Source organism: Bos taurus, chromosome 14 (genome assembly GCF_002263795.3).
Source record: "Bos taurus isolate L1 Dominette 01449 registration number 42190680 breed Hereford chromosome 14, ARS-UCD2.0, whole genome shotgun sequence".
Taxonomy (NCBI): Eukaryota; Metazoa; Chordata; class Mammalia; order Artiodactyla; family Bovidae; genus Bos; species Bos taurus.
This window is the reverse complement of record NC_037341.1, coordinates 75,510,556-75,530,128: the sequence shown is the minus strand read 5'-3', so window position 1 is coordinate 75,530,128 and position 19,573 is coordinate 75,510,556. Positions and strand designations below refer to the sequence as shown.

Below are 19,573 nucleotides of genomic sequence, written 5' to 3'. Positions count from 1 at the left end.
CACAACTTTGATATTATCACCATTAACATTTCTGTGACCACTCATTCAAATATGTCTTTAATATCATATTCAAACATATTTATGCTTTTATAAAGAGAAATCAAAACATACATGCTTTGTATGGACATTTATTGTAAACTGTCATTTAAAAATTTGGCTTCTTTCCACCTTTTCTCCTTAAATATGATTTAAAAAAATACTAACACATTGCTATATAGATATTTATATGATCAGAAAGATTTATTATTATTTTACAATATTGTGATAATATTGAGGCACTTTGGATTGCTTTTCTCAATTACCTTCTATATCATGAAAATGTTGCCAGCTTTATGGTTATAGAGTTAATTCTGTGTAATGTATCTCTAGTATTTCTAACAGCAATCTCCCAGTTGAGAGGCATATTCTATGAACTAGGCTACAGTAATCATCCTTGTGATGTTGCTTAAGGGTGAATTTAAAATTTAGATTTGGAAATCTGACTTAAGAACTCATTAACCTAATATGTCTGGTGTACTATAACCTGCATTTTTTGTTTTTGAGGTAGAATATTTCAATTTATAGTTAAAGCTTTTCAGTCTTGTTTTGTTGGTGATACTTATCAATGTACCTGGGATTGACAGGGCTGGGATTCAGAGGAGGTGCCAGAGCATGTGCCAAAAATCTCAGTAGTCAAGATAAAATATTTTTAATGCAAAAATTTTGAAAAATAAAAATAAATGCAAAATTCTATGATGAACAAAATATCAGAATTTTAAATAGATGTGTTTTCTTGATTTATTTTATGATTCTTCATTTTTATTCAATGACAAGTACTGTTATTTTCCATCTGCTCACAGTTTCTGAACCACTGGGTGATCGGGTCCCTACTAGGTGGATTTATGAAGGCTGACAATGGTGTGTGACAATGGTGTGTGAACAGATTAAGCAATGCAGGGTTTTATATTCACTCATGGGTTTTATTATAGACTTTTTTATTAACATTTTCCACTTGACTCAAAATATGGGAGGTATTTTGGTAAGTCTACATACACGGGGCATTTTTTTTTTTTTTTTTTGCTTCTGTTTCCAATTTAGCTCCACATGACAGTTCTAGATGAAAATATTGTGATTTACTCATCTAGAAAATGTCATTATATTTCTTCATTATGTTCCCTTAGTCTTCAATTATTTGAATATCTAGTTCAGTAATAAGCTTAATTAAATCATGCTTGCACTGAATTCAGTCTGTCAAAGATTAAGTCAGTTTGTTAACTTAGGTTAAAATTTACTTTTTTATCATTCTTACATTAATATTTACTGACTTTTCAGCTTTAAATGAATATTTGCAGTACAAAATACAGCAGATATTACTGGTTTCTTCTTATTATTGCTGCATTAATAAATTATGAAAAATAAAGATAACCATAAACAATAGTCAATTTTTAAAAGTGTTATCTCTCTATTCTCATGTAGAATGGCAGGACAGAGGAAAATGATCTCTGGCTTAAGCTGTATCTGACACTGACGCTATCAGTATTATCTTGAAATCTGAGGCTACTCATGTTCATTAAATAATAAGAAAACCAACTATTGGAATTTACAGTGCTGCTGTTATATTACATGAAACAGTATAAGTGAAACTGTTTTGAAAATGTCAAAATGCTATTCAAATTATTCTTGAATGCTATTAACTATGCTATTCTTGAATGCTAATAATTATTCAAATGCTATTATAATTATTCTTATCATGTATATTCATTTTTTTCCATAGAGAGAGAAGGAAACATTATAGGGATATAAAATGGAAGTAAAAATGTAGAAGGGAGTACTTAAGAAGTAATTGTCATGACCCAAATTGTAACAGCATGGCTAGCTCTGCTACTTCCTCAGAATATACTCTTGCTATGAAAACGGTTTTTTCCTAAGAACCTCACAATGTTGAAAATCATTTTATGAAATCATTGTTCCAATGGGAGAACGATTGAGACTTAGAGAATTTTACCCTCAAAATAATGGAGTTTTTTTTTCTATAGTAACTTCAATATGGAATTATTTTAAATAGCAAAACTTCTTAATTCTAAATCTTACCATGTTACTGAGCAAAGCCAGTGCTGATAATGAAGAATATGGTTTTTTTTTTTTCCCAAAACCATGGTCAAAATATTAACACAGTGCGGCTTATCATTCTTATTACACACTTTATAAAAACACATGGCACAAAGTTTTACTACCCATACGTCTTAACATCCTTTTTTAATCACATAGCAACCAGTATTAATGAGATAATGCAATTCATATTCCTTAATTAATTGATGCTATAGTAAATAAAGTTATAAAGTCTTATACTGTAGTAGAATTGAATGTATTATAAAAATATCTTTCTAGTATATTAGAAAGAAGACAGCTCTGAGAATAATTATAACAAAAAAATGGTTTGGATTTATATTGAATGAATTTGGGTAGTTGTTGAAGCAGAGACATTACTTTGCAGACAAATATCCATATAGCCAAAGCTATGGTTTTTCCAGTAGTCATGTGCAGATGTGAGAGTTGGACCATAAAGAAAGCTGAGCACTTAAGATTTGATGCTTTCAAACTGTGGTTTGGAGAAGACTCTTGAGAGTCCCTTGGACTGCAAGGAGATCCAACCAGTCCATCCTTAAGGAGATCAGTCCTGAGTGTTCATTGGAAGGACTGACATTGAAGCTGAAACTCCAATACTTTGGCCACCTGATGCAAAGATCTGACTCATTTGAAAAGACGCTGAGGGCAGGAGGAGAAGGGGACGACAGAGGATGAGATGGTTGGATGGCATCACCAACTCAATGGACATGTGTTTGAGAAAGCTCCAGGAGATGGTGAAGAACAGGGAAGCCTGGAGTGCTGCAGTCCATGGGGTCACAAAGACTCAGACACGGCTGAGCAACCGGATAACAGCAACAAGAAGGTATACAGAGAAGATATAACTGCAATGTGGTAATGATAAATATTAAAGCAAAATTCACTTGCTTTACACAAATTGATAGTCATGCTGCTGCTACTGCTAATTCGCTTCAGTCGTGTCTGACTCTGCGATACCCCATAGACGGCAGCCCACCAGGCTCCCTTGTCCCTGGGATTCTCCAGGCAAGAACACTGGAGTGGGTTGCCATTTCCTTCTCCAGTGCATGAAAGTGAAAAGTGAAAGTGAAGCCGCTCAGTCGTGTCCGACTCAGCGACCCCATAGACGGCAGCCTACCAGGCTCCTCCGTCCATGGGATTTTCCAGGCAAGAGTACTGGAGTAGGTCACCATTGCCTTCTCCGTGATAGTCATGAGGCCTGAAAATAACTTGGGGAATTTATTAGCAGCAGAAGTAGCTAAGGAACATGTGAAATAATTCATTGTGCTCAGTAGCTAAGTCATATCTGACTCTTGGCAAGTCCCTGGACTATAGCCCACCAGGCTCCTCTGTCCTTGGGATTTTCTGAACAAGAATAGTGGAATGGGCTTCCATTTCCTTCTCCAGGGGATCTTCCTGACCCAGGGATGAAACCCATGTCTCCTGCATCTCCTGCATTGGCAGGCGAAGTTCTTTACCACTGAGCCACCTGGGAAACCCTTCAAAATAAGTCATTTAGTCCACAAATACTGAAGGCAAAAGGAGAAGGGGACAACAGGATGAGATGGTTGGATGGCATCACCAACTCAATGGACATGAGTTTGAACAAACTTAGGGAGATAGAGAAAGACAGGAAAGCCTGGTGTGCTGCGGTTCATGGGATCACAAAGAGCCAGAAATGACTTAGTGACTGAACAACGAATAATACAGAATGTAATAAAACCTCGCTTTTATTTGCGTATAGTCTAGTAGGAGATCACCGTCAAGAACAAGAAAAGAAAATACATACAAACACACATATGCATGCAATAAGGTCTCTTGCACTGAAGGCAGATTCTTTACTGTTTGAGCCACCAAGGAGTGTGGGCTTCCATTTCCTACTCCAGGGGATCTTCCTTACCCAGGAATGGAAGATCTTACCCGTGTCTCTTGTGTTTCCTGCCTTGGTAGGCAGGCTCTTTATGAGTAGTGCCACCTGGGAAGACAAAATCATATAGAGCAGTATTACTTTTCCTCAAAGCCTAACCAAACAGATGTTCTCCATATTGTCATTTTTATTTCCAGCCTTCAAAAAGTAACATTTTTTAAAATTGAAATAGTTATATAGCTATGTTTCAATAGCTATCTACAGATATGTTTATATAGTCTCAAATATATAGATTTTGATCAAATAGATATAAACTTCACTATATATTTCAATACTTATATACGTCTTGTTGTGGTGAAGAGGCTTGTGTAACTAATGAAACAATGAGCCATGCCTTTCAGGGCCACTCGAGATGGTTGGGTCATAAAGGAGAGTTCTGACAAAATGTGGTCTGCTGGAGGAAGACATGGCAAGCCACTTCAGTATTTGTGCTTAGAAAATCCCACTGATGGAATGAAAAGGGAAAAGATATGACATTGGAAGACGAACCCCCAGGTCAGGAGATCTCCAATATGCTACTGAGGAAGAGCAGAGGGCACATAATAATGGCTTCAGAAAGAATAAAGCTGCTGGGTCAAAGTGAAAACGATGCTCAGCTGTGGATGTGTCTGGAGGTGAAAGTAAAGTCTGATGAAGTAAGGAACAATATTGCACAGGAATCTGGAATGTTAGGTCTATGAATGAAGTATTTTGGATGTGCTCAACACAGGAGACAGCAAAAGTGACCATCTTAGGAATCAGTGAACTAAAATGGATGGGAATGGGTGAATTTAATACAGATGACCATTATATCTACTGTAGTGTAAGGCAAGAATCCCTTAGAAGAAATAGAGTAGCCCTCATTGTCAACAAAAGAGTCTGAAATGTAGTACTTGGGTGCAATCTTAATAATCTTGATTCATTTCCAAGGCAAACCATTCAACATCACAGTAATTCAAGTCTATTCCCCAACCACCAATGCTGAAGAAGCTGATGTTGACCAGATCTAGGAAAATCTACAAGACCTTTTAGAACTAGTACAAAGAAAAGATGTGTTTTTCATCAGAGGGGAATAGAATGTAAAAGGAGGAAGTGAAGAGATACCTGGAGTAACAGGCAACTTCGGCTTTGGAATATAAAATGAAGTAGGGCAAAGGCTAAAAGAGTTTGGTCAAGATAACATAATGGTCATAGAAAACACCCTTTCCAACATGAAAGATGATTGTACACATGGACATCACCAAACGGTCAACACTGAAATCAGGTTGATAATATTCTTTGAAGCTGAAAATGGAGAAGCTGTATACACTCAGCAAAAAACAAGATCTGGAGCTGACTCACATCTTGAGCTCCTTATTGCAAAATTCAGGTTATTTTGAGGGTCAAGATCCCTTAAAATCATAAGGCATCTTATAATCAAGATCCCCTTTGACCTAAATCAAATCCCTTATGATTATACAGTGAAGGTGACAAATAGATTCAAGGGATTAGATCTGGTAGACAGAGTGCCTGAAGACCTATGAACAGAGGTTCATAACGCTGTACAGGAGTCAGTGACCAAAACCATCCCCAAGAAAAACAAATGCAGGAAAGCAAAATGACAGTTGTCTGAGGAAGCTTTACAAATGGCTGAGGAAAGAAGAGAAGTTAAAGGCAACGGAGAAGGGGATAGATATACCCAACTGAAAGCAGAGTTCCAGAGAATTCCAGGAGGAGAGATAAGAAGGCCTTCTTAAATAAAAAGTGCAAAGAGATAGAGGAAAACAATGGAATGGGAAAGACTAGAAATCTCTTCTAAAAAATTGGAGATATCAAGGGAAAATTTCATGCAAGTTTGGGCATAATAAAGGACAGAAACAATAAGGACAGAAGCAGAAGATATTGAAAAGAGGTCTTAAGAATAAACAAGAGAACTATACAAAAAAGATCTTAATGACCCAGATAACCACAATGGAGTGGTCACTCACCTAGAGCCAGACATCCTAGAGTGTGAAGTTAAGTTGGTCTTAGAAATCATTACTATGGGCTTCCCTTGTGGCTCAGCTGGTAAAGAATCTGCCTGCAATGTGGGAGACCTGGCTTCTATCCCTGGGTTGAGAAGATCCCCGGAGAAGGGAAAGGCTCCCCACTCTAGTATTCTGGCCTGGAGAATTCCATGGACTCAGTCCATGGGGTCGCAAAGAGACTGAGAGACTTTCACTTCACTTCACTTCAAGCTAATGGAGGTGATGTAATTCCAGTTGAGCTATTTAAAATCCTAAAAGGTGTGGGTTGGAGTGCTGCACTCAGTATGTTGGCAAATTTCCCACAGGACTGGAAAAAGTTCATTTTCATTCTAATCTTGAAGAAGGGCAGTGCCAAAGAATGTACAAACTACCATACAACGGTGCTCATTTTGCATCTTATGAGTTTATGCTCGAAACCCAACAGGCTTCAGCAGTACATGAACCAAGAATTTCCAGATGTACAAGCTGGGTTTAGAAAAGACAGAGGAAGTAGAGATCAAATTGCCAACATCCATTGGATCATAGAAAAAGCAAAGGATTCCAGGAAAACATCTACTTCTGCTACATTGACTATGCTAAAATCTTTGACGGTGTGGCTCACAACAAACTGTGGGAAATTCTTAAAGAAGTGAGAATACCAGACCACCTGACTTGTCATCTGGTCCCATCACTTCATGGTAAATAAAAGGAGAGAAAGTAGAAACAATGACAGATTTTATTTCCTTGGGCTCCAAAGACACTGAGGAAGGTCATTGAAATTAAAAGGCAATTGATTCTTGAAAGGAAAGCTATGACAAACCGACAGTGTATTAAAAAGCAGAGACATCACTTTGCCAACAAAGGTATATATAGTCATAGCTATGATTATTCTAGTAGTCATATACAGATGTGACAGTTGGATGACAAAGAAGGCTGAGCGCTGAAGAACTGATGCTTTTGAATTGTGGTGCTGGAGAAGACTCTTGAGAGTCCTTTGGACTGTAAGGAAATGAAATCAGTCTTAAAGGTAGTGAACCCTGGATATACATTGGAAGGATTGATCCTAAATCTGAAGCTCCCATACTTTGGCCTCCTGATGCAAAGAGCTGACTCATTGGAAAAGACCCTCATGCTGGGAAAAACTGAAGGAAAAAGGAGAAAGGGGCAGCAGAGGATGAGATGGTTAGATAACATCACTGACTCAATGACTATCAATTCCAGCAAACTCTGGAGATGGTGGAGAACAGAGGAGCTTGGTGTGCTGCGGTCCTTGAGGTTTCAGTGTTGGACATGACTTAGGGACCAAACAACAACAGTTTTCTTCAGTTTAAAGAAATCAATTCAAAAAGCAAAACAAATTAAAAAAAAATCAATTCCAGTGTCAAAGTTTTTTCTTCCATAAAACAAATAAGGAAGTACATAACTAACAACGTCATGCATTTTAGTATTTCTTTTATTCAATGCCAACCTAAAGGATTTTCTCCATATTGTCATTGTTACCAGTTTTAAAAAAAATAACATTTTAAAAAATTAAAATATTTAAAATAGTATATTTCAGTAGCTAACTAAAGATATGTGTATATTTTTCAAATATATAGATTTCAGTTAGACATAGATATAAATTTTGTTATCTATTTCAATATCTATATATACATCTACTTCAGATAAGTAGATATATAAGCTACAGATAGATACTGAAATACAGCTATATATATATATATATTTATATCTATATATACATATAAATAAATACAGTTATATATATAAATATATATATTTATGTCTATACCTATGTAAATACCTACTCATCCATCCACCTGACACATGTAACTACTTGAAACTTTGCTAAGCATTTATTTCCCCTCAGATCATGGAAATGTTAGAGCTAACCTAATGAAATTTGTTTGTCTATTTCCTTGATCCTAACATTAGATAAGGAAAGAGTACACTCTAAAGTATATGTTAAAGAGGATAATAGGGCATTTCTTATATTTTATTTTTTCTGGCTAGCATTTTGACAGTAACTGAAATGTAGTCACAGTTGTTTGGACGGGAAAACTTTTAAAGTGGTCTCACTAGTCAGCATCCTGACAAAAGAAGTCTCTCCTGTTATGACAGTGATAATACTGCTGGATACCAGTGTTATTCCAGTGGAGGAGTCTTCTTGAGATTGAATTACACTGCTTTTTTCTTGACCCGTAAAACTCACTAAATATATTCCAAACTGATTTTAAAAACTCGGCCTGCTAGATGAAATTGTACAATCTGCTGTAATAGCCTTCTCACTGATCTCAGTGCATTAGTTTTAATCCATCTTCCTTTGTATGGCCAGAGCAAAAAAAAATGCAAATCCCTGTAGTTATTACTCATAATGAAAGTCTTTGGATGACTTTAACTTTTCTTATGGCAAAGTCTAAAATTCTTAACAGAGTTTACCATGCCCCTAGGATTTTACCTTTCTGTCACTTTGGCCTCATTTCGTGTCCTATTTCCTCCTTTGCCTTCTCTGCTCTGATTTGTCTGGAGTGTCTTTACCAGTCTTCTTGAATACTTGACTCTGGACCTTTGGGCATGAAATTCCTTATACCTTCAACACTGGTATCCTCCCTTTCCCCATTGCCCAATTTATTCTTCTGGAATATTCTGGACCCGACTAGACTAGGTAGGTCTGTATTACTTTCCACAGAACAGTGCTCCACCCTTCATAGCAGTTTTACAGAAGTTCCACAGCCACGTGTTCCTGCGTGCCAAGTCGCTTCAGTCATGTCCGACTCTGTGGTGCTATGGACTGTAGCCTGCTAGTCTCCTCTGTCCATGGGATTCTCCAGGCAAGAATACTGGGGTGGGTTGCTGTGCCCTCCTTCAGAGGATCTTCCTGACTCGGGCATCGAACCTGCTTCTCTTACGTCTCCTGCTTGGCAGTCAGGTTCTCTACCTGGGAAGTCCCTCCATAGCCATGTGTTAATCGCTCAGTAGTGTCTGAAGTTTTTGCAACCCCAAGGACTGTAGCCTGCCAGGCTCCTCTGTCCATAAAGTTCTCCAGGCAAGACTACTGGAGTGAGTTGCCATTTCCTTTTCCAGGGGAATCTTCCCAACCCATGGATCAAACCAGGCTCTCCCACACTGTGAGTGGATTCTTTACCATCTGAGCCACCAGGGAAGCCTACAATCCACAGTCATATGTTTCCTTTAATATCTAACTTCTCTACTGTATTTTATGTTGTGGAAGATAAGGAACGTATTTGTCTTTTTCTTTGTTGTATGATGCCAATATTTGGGCTTCCCTGGTGGCTTAGTGGTGAAGAATATGCCTGCCAATGCAGGAACCATGAGTTCGATCCCTGAATCAAGAAAATCCTCTGGAGGAGGAAATGGCAACCCATTCCAGTATTCTTGCCTGAGAAATCCCAAAGACAGAGGGGCCTGTGGGATACAGCCCATGGAGTCACAAGAGAGTCTGACATGACATAGCGACTAATGAACAAAAATGCCGATATTTAGAATAATATCTAAAAATCAACCATTTCACAATGCTATTTGCTGAATAAAAAATGAATGAATGATCAGATAACATGGGCTCTTTTTTAGCTGACCAAAAACAAAATCCAAATACGGGTAGAAACTGCTGTTTGCCTTCTGATTTTAACATGTAGTCATTACATTCCTCTGAGCATAAGAAGAGAAGTAGGTGATTAAGTTGAGAATAATTAAGATTCCTGTCAGTAAAATTGCTTGTCAGTCTCTCTTACAGAAAAATCCATCACATCAGTTTTGTTTCTCGGAAGCAGCTCTTTCAAACGTGTAAGGACAAAAGATGTATGCTAAGTCGATTCAGTCCTGTCCGACTCTGTGTGACCTTATGGACTATAGTCCCCCAGGCTCCTCTGTCCATGGGATTCTCCAGGCAAGAATACTGGAGTAGGTTTCTATTTCCTTCTCCAGGGAAATGTTCTAAACCTCTAAGTTCTAAACCTCTGTGCATTTTGGTAATCCATGGTTATCTTATTTATTGAACCTGAGCACTTTAGGAAGTGAGATTATAGGTGACTTTTGAAATATTTTGAGATCTTACTTACGCCCTTTTTGTGTGGCTACTGTTAACCACTCGGGTCTTAGGAACCAAGTCTGTGAAAGATGTTAAAGAAATGTTCTTTGTTAAAGAAATGTCATGAAGGGTCTCAAAATTCTCTAATTTGGTGTTGGATTCCTAAAGAAATATAAATTAAGTTCTTTGAAACTTGTTTTATGACCTGCTTCTTCTAAAAAATTTCAATCAGCAGATTAGTTTAGTATGTTCTTTAATCACATCCCTGAGAAATGATAGGAAATCTGTTATTTTATCTTGGAGGTACATATCTTTTGATTTTTTTCACACCACAAGGAAAAGCCCTACTCGTCCTCTCCAGACAAAAAGAAGACACATTTAAAAAAAACTCTCTATTTTCTATAATATATACATTCTAAGCTTGAAAAGAAGAGTTAAAGTTGCTGTCACTGATCTTTTAATCTTCAACAGTGTCTAAGAATAGCAAAGAAAGCCCAAACCATCCTGTAACTCTGGTGTCTGCATTTCATGACTGACCAAACCCAATTTCTGGAAAAACTGATAATGATCAACACTTGTCACCTGAATTTGGATGATCAAATAAAATAAATTGTTATTCTGTTCATTCATCCTTAACTGATGAGGCAATTCAAATGAGAAGTCAGACAGAAGGTGATGTGCATATTAATAATCAGTGATTCAAGAAAAATTCTGGTACACACTAGATTCCATGAAAATAATTTTATACTGGATTAGTTGAAAGCATAAAGGGGAAATGGAGAAAAATAAATGACTTTTGGGGAAAATCACATATTTAACTGTTTTAAATAATTTTGTTCCTTTGACAAATAATGCCTTTAAAATGAGTAAGGAGGCCCAAGGGTATGAGTGTGTGCATCCTTTAATTAAAGTGACCTTTTCAGCTGGAGTTTTTTTATCCCAATAATCTGTGGTTCACAGAACATTGGATCAAATGTTATATTCTTGCTAAAACCCAGGAATTTTAGCTGAAAAAATGTTTTTGCATTTCCAAACATAACGCCATCAAGTCGCAGCATGTGTTGGGGTTCCTTGGCGCACCAGGTGGGGACCCTAGGGACAGATATAATCAAATGGAATAGACTCGCCGGTATTCTGCTCCCAGCTGGTAATCCACACTGTAATGTCAACCTTGTTTTTCTTTTCCCAAATTGTAAACCTGAGCAAATTTCACCATGGTCTTTAATTCAGGCTGATACCTTTATTTTGCTCTGTGTTCCTCCTTCATGCCTTAAAAAAATTTCTACCTCTTTTCACTCCAGATTCAAAGACTTCAGTTTTTAATCCAGTCTGATTATTGATGCTATTTTCTTCTTATTGTTTCTTTTGCTTAATAACTAGGCATTAACTCACAGGTAGATTTACCCTGAAGGTAATGAAGCTTTAGGCTTGTCATTTGATGAGCATAGGTCCCTTCCACAGCCCCGGGAGAGGCCTTAGAAATGTATTCACATGGTCATAAATTTTTGTAAAATTCACAAAAGTAAGATATTTTAACTTTAATCGCTTGTTTTCTCTTAGCCTGCCAACTTTCTTTTCATTGCTTGACATTCATGACACCTGGCATAGGAGTGGCTTCTGGTGCTGTGTGGATCCAGTTTAGGGAGAATTGAGTTAAAGATATCATTTTGGTCTAATGGGATATAATTTTTGATTCTTAGTCATTGTTGTACATGCAGGTTATTACTGCTCACTGTTCTAGTGTATGAATGACAGTCTGCATTAACCCTATCACTCACCGAGAGGACCCAAAACATCTAGACTGGATCAGAATTACCATCACCATATGGCAACCAGGTAATAGAAACATGTGAGCAGTCAAATGGTGCATACTTTGAAATGTATCAAGAGAGAATAGAATGCATGGAACAGCTTTTCACATTTTAGGGCTCACGCATGAAACAAATGTGGATTTAGATATTCCCAAATTTGACAAGAATTCTAATGTTTAAAAAAAAACATTTTTAAATTATTGAGAACAAATTAAAAAATTTTTACTCATCAAGCTCATTTTTATTCTTTCAATAAAAATGACTTAAAATTGGTGTCATACAAATAGGCAAAAAAAAATGCAAGAAATACAGTAAAAATTTAGAATAGCAAATATAATAGTTGTTGTTGCTGTTCAGTTGCTAAGTCATGTCCCACTCTTTGTGACCCCATGGACTGCAGCACACCAGGCTCCTCTGTCCTCCACTATCTAGATGTACTTATACAACTAATTAAAAAATTCTGTACTATTTTTCTGGTTTTGATGATGTTTGAAATTGTCTAGCTTTTAAAACTTTTAATTTATGTCCTTGCTTCCCTTCCTCAGCTCAGTTCAGTTGCTCAGTCGTGTCTGACTCTTTGCAGCCCCATGGACTGCTGCACGCCAGGCCTCCCTGTCCATCACCAACTCTCAGATCTTATTCAAACTCATGTCTGTTGAGTCACTGATGCCATCCAATCATCTCGTCCTCTGTCCCCTTCTCCTCCTGCCTTCAATCTTCCCCAGCATCAGGGGCTTTTCAAATGAGTCAGTTCTTTGCATCAGGTGGCCAAAGTATTGAAGTTTCAGCTTCACCATCAGTCCTTCCAATGAACACTCGGGACTGATCTCCTTTAGAATGGACTGGTTGGATCACCTTGCAGTCCAAGGGACTCTCAAGAGTCTTCTCCAACACCACAGTTCAAAAGAATCAATTCTTTGGTGCTCAGCTTTCTTTACGGTCCAACTCTCACATCCATACATGACCACTGGAAAAACCATAGCCTTGACTAGATGGACCTTTGTTGGCAAAGTAATGTTTCTGCTTTTTAATATGCTGTCTAGGTTGGTCATAACTTTCCTGCCAAGGAGTAAGCATCTTTTAATTTCATGGCTGAAGTCACCGTCTATGGTGATTTTGGAGCCCCCCAAAAGATAAAGTCAGCCACTGTTTCCATTGCTTCCCCATCTATTTGCCGTGAAGTGATGGGACCGGATGCCCTGATCTTAGTTTAGCCCTTAGTTTATGTCGTTAGTTTAAGTCCTTATGGACTAAGGAATAAGCTTCCCTTCCTAAATAAATACATTTGTTCCAATTTTGTAATTTATAAATTTATTCTTTATAATTTGTCATGCTCAGTAACACCTGGAATAGTCCCTCCCCTTACTCAATTACCCAATAACTCAAAAAAAAAAAAAAAAAGAATGAAAACAACTATAGTGAAGGTTTAGCTAAGTGAATGGGAACCAAGGATCCAGAATGAGACTACTGGAATAAAATTCTGACTCTACAGTTTCTTATCTATATGACCCTGAACAAATTACCTAACATACGTAAGCCTCAATTTTCTTATTTTAAAAAGGAGGAAATTGGATTTAGGAAATATAAGTCCTTGTAATTTATGATAACATAAAGAATTTTTAAATGGTGGGCAATCAACTAAATAAAATAATAGAACATTCACGTTGAAAGGAACCTTGGGTTTTGTGTGATTTTACTTTGGCCCCGTGACTCTCTCACTGCTCCTTCAGATGTGAAGGAGGAGAATTGGGTCTCGTTTGGAAACTCACCTAGCCTCCCATTCAGTAAACTAGTGTAGGTCTGCTTCCATTTATACACAAGTCTGTGTAAGATTTAGTTTGAGCAAAGTGTTCTGTGACTGTGTGTGTTTGAACACCATTGCTCGTGTCCAATCCTTGTGTGCACACTAAGTCGCTTCAGCCGTGTCTGCCTCTCCCACCCTATGGACTGCGGCCGGCCGGACTCTCCTGTCCATGGGATCCTCCAGGCAAGGATACTGGAGTGGGTTGCTACTTCCTACTCCAGGGGATCTTCCCAACCCAGAGATTGCACCAGTGTCTCTTATGTCTCCTGCATTGGCAGGTAGGCTCTTTATCATTGGGTCGCCACCTGGGAAGCCCCATCCCATCCATATGTATATATAAAACCACTTGAGAGCATTAGTAAAAATATTAAACATTGCAAACAAATAGTCATCTGTTCTCCATATGATCTGAATCTCATATGTGGTAATAAGATGTTATTTAAAAGTAAACAAAGCAATACTGACCACAGAAATTTCTGATGTCCACATCAGAGCTTAAATATTCAATGAAAATGGGATAATGATAATAAGCAACTTGAGGAAACATAAGCTTCCCCCCAGTTCTCAGGGATACTGAAGGAATACCAAGTCTCCCACAGTACAGAAGACTGAGCTCCCTGGTGCCTTCTGTTTGGTTGGATATTTTTAACCATTATTGAAAGAAAATATGCACTCAAACTGCAGGAGGGCTTGACAAGGAGCTAACTATTTGAATTTTTATATACATTTTCAAGGATCTGTTCCATTGTTTTTAATCTTCTAAATTGTACTTTTAATTAGAAAACGTGATTTCTTTATAGCTCTTACTCAAATTGCCTGACAGAATAATCTCAATTCCTCTTTAATTTGACAGCTTTTTAACTATATGAATCAGCTCTGTCCAACAAATATCTTCATTTCCAATTAAAAAATTAATTGTTTTATGACAGGACCTAAAGATATTTTCTTTGATGTTTATAAGTCACTGAGAAGAAAAAGTTAATCAGCCTCTCTGAAGTTTACTTTCAATTTTAGAGAACTTCATGGGCCTTCTGGCAACTCTTCCTTAATACATTTTTCTTGCAATTAGCATTCCTCCTGAAATCTGATTCCAGGAAATATTTTGCAAGTTTTGTTGTTGTTATGTGTGTGTGTGTGTGTGTGTGTAATTGAGTGTTAGAATGATTTGTTCTTCACTTAGCATATTTTAGTATTTCAATTTCTTTTTAATCATCCTTAACTATGTGTCCTTAAGGAAGTAAACCTCTTTTTTAGTTTAAATATTGCTTCATATAACATTTTCCACCGCTGCTCTCTCCATTTACTTGCACCTGCATGTTCTGATTTACTACAATTTTATTGGCAAGCATCCTACTCGAGTTAAATGGCTCTATTTATGTGTCTTTTAATTTAACTTATAATATTTCTTCAACAAAATTTTCTGCACATGGAGTCTGACTGCTTTTCTAGCCACTGCTACAAGGGCCCAGTCAATCCTCTTATACGCTTGAATCCCCTCTTGGGGAGAAGAGTTGTGAGTGGAGTAACAATGGAAGACAAGCACTTTTATGAAAGAGTCTAAATCTTTTTAAAAAGGCCACGTGAGTCTGCCAGTGTTGGAAGTTAAACTTTGTGTAGTCTCAATATTTAAATTGACTAGAAGATGTCATATTGATAAACAAGTGCAAGAAATTTTGCTTATTTTACTCTTCAACCTAGTGAATTAGGGATTATTAGGAAAGCTAGATTAATTGAAAAAAAATGCAGAAGCTCCATTTCATCTACACATCTAAGTAAATTAGTGTTAGGAGTATAGAGACCATAAGAGAACACTAACCACTTTCCCACAGCCACAGATAGGTTTTCTAAAATGATCAAACTCTCTTCTCACCAGCACGAAGTATGATGAATTAGTGGAGAGTGAAAAAGTCAACAGGTTAACAAGAGTTTTACACAGTATAGATCATGTGTCCCTATAACTTGAAACAAACAGAGGTTCAGGGAATGCTAGTGTGAATGCCAATGGCTACACATAACAGAGTTCAGCAGATGCCAGTGCATGCAGGTGCTGGTGATCAGAAGCCACAGGCCTACTTATCATGGCTCTTTCTAAGCTCCTAAGTTTGAGATGATCGCCAGGAGAGCAAGGCATGGAAGAGAAATCACATCATTATTTTGCTTGCAACTGCAATGCCTGAAATACTTGGAATATATTAAGATGTTGCTTTTTGTCACCAGCTGGAATTGGGGCTAGAAATAGAAATAAAGATGAGTAAATGAACATGCAAAGGGGATAATCTTTTTTTAACACCACTGCAAGTGGCCTGATAATTCTTAACAATGATAATGATAAGAATGGCAGTATTAAACAACTCCCTATTTAGTGGTACTAGTTTGAACACTGTAGTTTTTGAAGCATCTCTCAATATATGAATGTCTGCTTTTTGTCTATCTGGTTTCTTTCACTGAAATTTTTCTACATTCAGAGTAGATCAGGAAGATGTGGTAAGAAGGAGTGGGTATGATGTGTGTAAAAGTTCCTGCCAGAAGAGAAATGTAGAGGTTGAAAGAGAAAAGTCCAGTTTAGAGAGAGGAAGTGAAGGTCAGGTTTTCAAAACTGAATATCTTATTCCAACATTTTGAGGATAGTAAACACAAGGGTGTGTGTTAGACTGCGCTGAAAAATGTTGGGATTTCATCGTTTGTCAGGGTGTAGTCTCAGACGCCCTAAAGACAGGTGCCCACAGGGCAGCGCAAGCGAGGCAGGCGCAGCGGTAATCGGAGCCCGAGGCGACTTACAGCCCCTCTCGTTTGCTCATTTTCCAAGCACGACATTCCAAATATTTGAAAATTCTTGAGTGCTTGGGTAGGAAAGATGGAATTAAACTGAAAAGCAGGAATATATAAATCCTTTTTATCAGAAATAGGATTTCCAGAGTAAGATTATGTTAGTTGAAGAAAAGAAATGGTTTTTATTTTCAGTCAGAATATGTAAATGATAAGCCCGTTCTTTTTTTTTTTTTTTTTTTAATCAAACTAATAGTTATAATTTTGGGATGACTTCCAGACTTTTAAACTTTATTTCTTTTAATGCCTTCTGTTAGTAATATTATTTTACAAATGTTTTTGATTGTCCCACCCACCAGGGCCACATGTACTTCCTACTGCTTGTCATTAAGTGAGTGAAATCTATGCTGACTTTGTGCTGTGGGAGGAAATTAGGGGTGTTGCTATCAATTGGAGAATTTAAGGTTCAGCATGGAGTACAGGTCTCCTAGAAAGGCAAAATGAGGACCTCTGTATATCTGCTCCTCTATACAAGCAATGCAATATTGGCAAAAACTGTCAAATTTTTTTTCAGAACTCTGAAATTAATCAAATGCATGCAACAAAATGAGGAGCATTTATTCAAGACAAACAGCAGAGTTTGTAGCTTTTTATCTTGACCTATTTTAACCCTTCCATCTCCAATTCTGCGATGGTCTTGAAAACTGGCAGCCTTGCAACTTCTGGGAGGACAGATTGTTCAGAAGCACCTTAAAAACCCACTGCCAGATCACTGCTACACTGATTTGCCTAGCAGTGTCCTGGAAAACCACATTCATAGGGTTTTGCTGTTATTTGGCCCTGGGAAGGAGGGGAAAAGTTATTTCCAGATTTGCTACATTATCCAAACCGTTCAATTTTAAACAAAAATTATAAGACATGCAAAGAGATAACACGTGTCTCCCATTTGTAGGGAAAAAAGCAGCCAAGAACAAACAATGCCCTTAGAAGATTCAAATGTTAGACTTAGTAGACGAAGATTTTAAATCTACCATTAGGAAGAGGTTCAAAGAAATAAAGGAACCTGTATCTAATGAATTAAAGTAGAACATGAAAACAGCCTCCCCATTGGCAAAAGTTGGGTGACTTAATAGTTCAGGCATTTAAGAAAATCTCCAAACAAGTATTAGATGAATAAGTGAAATGAACAGAGAGTTAGCTGCACACTATGGCTCTGATGGTAAGGAATTCGCCTGCAGTGCGGGAGACCTAGGTTCAATTCCTGGGTTGGGAAGATCCCCTGGAGGAAGGCATGGCAACCCACTCCAGTATTCTTGCCTGGAGAATCCCATGGACAGAGGAGCCTGGCAGGCTGCAGTCCATGGGGTTGCAAGGAATCAGAAACGACTGAGCGACTAAGCACACACACACACGTAGGGCATACACCCTGGTGGCTTAGACATTAAAGGATCCGCCTGCAATTCAGGAGACCCGGATTCATTCCCTGGGTTGGGAAGACTCCCTGGAGGAGGAGATTGCAACTCACTACAGTATTTTTCCCTGGAGGATTCCGTGGACAGAGGAGCCTGGCAGGCTACAGTCCAAGGGATTGCAAAGAGTTGGACATGACTGAGTGACTAACGCTTTCACCCACTCATGAGAATAATAATGTCTCACCACATAGATAATATCGCTAAAAGAAATTACAAAAAGATACAAATACAGATTATGGAGTTTAAAAGTACAGTAACAAATAAAAACTTCACTATAAGGGTTCAACAATAGATTAGCTCTGGCAGAAGGAAAGTTTGATAAACTTCAAGAAGATGTATATATTAAGATGATCCAGTCAGAAGAACAGAAAAAATAAGAATGAAAAGGATGAACAGAGCCTGACAGACCTATGGGACATCACCAAGTATACCAGAATCAACACAATGAGAATCCCAGAGGGAGAGAACAAATGAAAGAGAGAGAATATTTGAAGAGAGAATAGCCAAATATTTCCAATTTGATGAAAAATGTTAGGCTACTCATCCATATTGGTAAATGTGGCTATTATATATATATCTAACAACACAATTCATTTCTGAATCTTCTCTAATCCTTTTCATTTAGCTTGATAACTGGTCAATTTTACCCAGGTAGTAATTCATGGCTGCATGAATTATTATAATATAACTAACTCTGAGCAAACAAAACCCAGTAACTTTCTGGCTTTGCCCAACTATTATCAGAGAAGCTACAGGTTTCCTAGGCACTTGGTCTATCTTTCAAATTATTGTAGGCAATTACCATATCAAATGTCTTAACACTAAAAACATATGTCTGTTTTTAAAATCTGTGATATTATTTCCTTTTCATCCACTGTTTCATTGCTAATCAATGACATTTACTTCAGGATTTGGTTATAATATCATGCCATTTCTGAATACTAGTTCTTTATTATTGCATCTGAATTACACAGTTTTAAATGATGTTAAATGGGATGCTAGTTTACTCAAAACTATTTCTTAAGAATATTTCTTAAAGAGATGGGAATACCAGACCACCTTACTTGCCTCCTGAGAAATCTGTATATAGATCAAGAAGCAACAGTTAGAACTGGACATGGAACAACAGACTGGTTCAAAATTGGTAAAGGAGTACATCAAGGCTGCATATTGTCCTCTTACTTATTTAACTTCTATGCAGAGTACATCATGAGAAACGCTGGGCTGGAAGAAGCAAAACTGGAATCAAGATTGCCAGGAGAACTATCAATAAGCTCAGATATGCATATGACACCATCCTTATGGCAGAAAGTGAAGAGGAACTAAAGAGCCTCTTGATGAAAGTGAAAGAGGAGAGTGAAAAAGTTGGCTTAAAACTCAACATTCAGAAAGCTAAGATCATGGCATCCGGTCCCATCACTTCATGGCAAATAGATGGGGAAACAATGGAAACAGTGACAGACTATTTTCTTTGACTCCAAAATCACCCCAGGTGGTGACTTCAGCCATGAAATTAAAAGATGTTTTCTCCTTAGAAGAAAAGCTATGACCAATCTAGACAGCATATTAAAAAGCAGAGACATTACTTTACTGACAAAGGTCCGTATAGTCAAAGCTGTGGTTTTTCCAGTAGTCATGTATGGATGTGAGAGCTGGACTATAAAGAAAGCTGAGCGCTGAAGGATTGATGCTTTTGAACTGT

General features: G+C 37.5%; 1 protein-coding gene across 3 annotated transcripts in view; it reads left to right on the top strand.

The window, feature by feature from the left end:
* Nucleotides 1–19,573, top strand: part of CNBD1 (cyclic nucleotide binding domain containing 1) — a 506,340-nt gene that overhangs the window by 251,638 nt on the left and 235,129 nt on the right. The gene's annotated exons all lie outside the window — the stretch shown is intronic.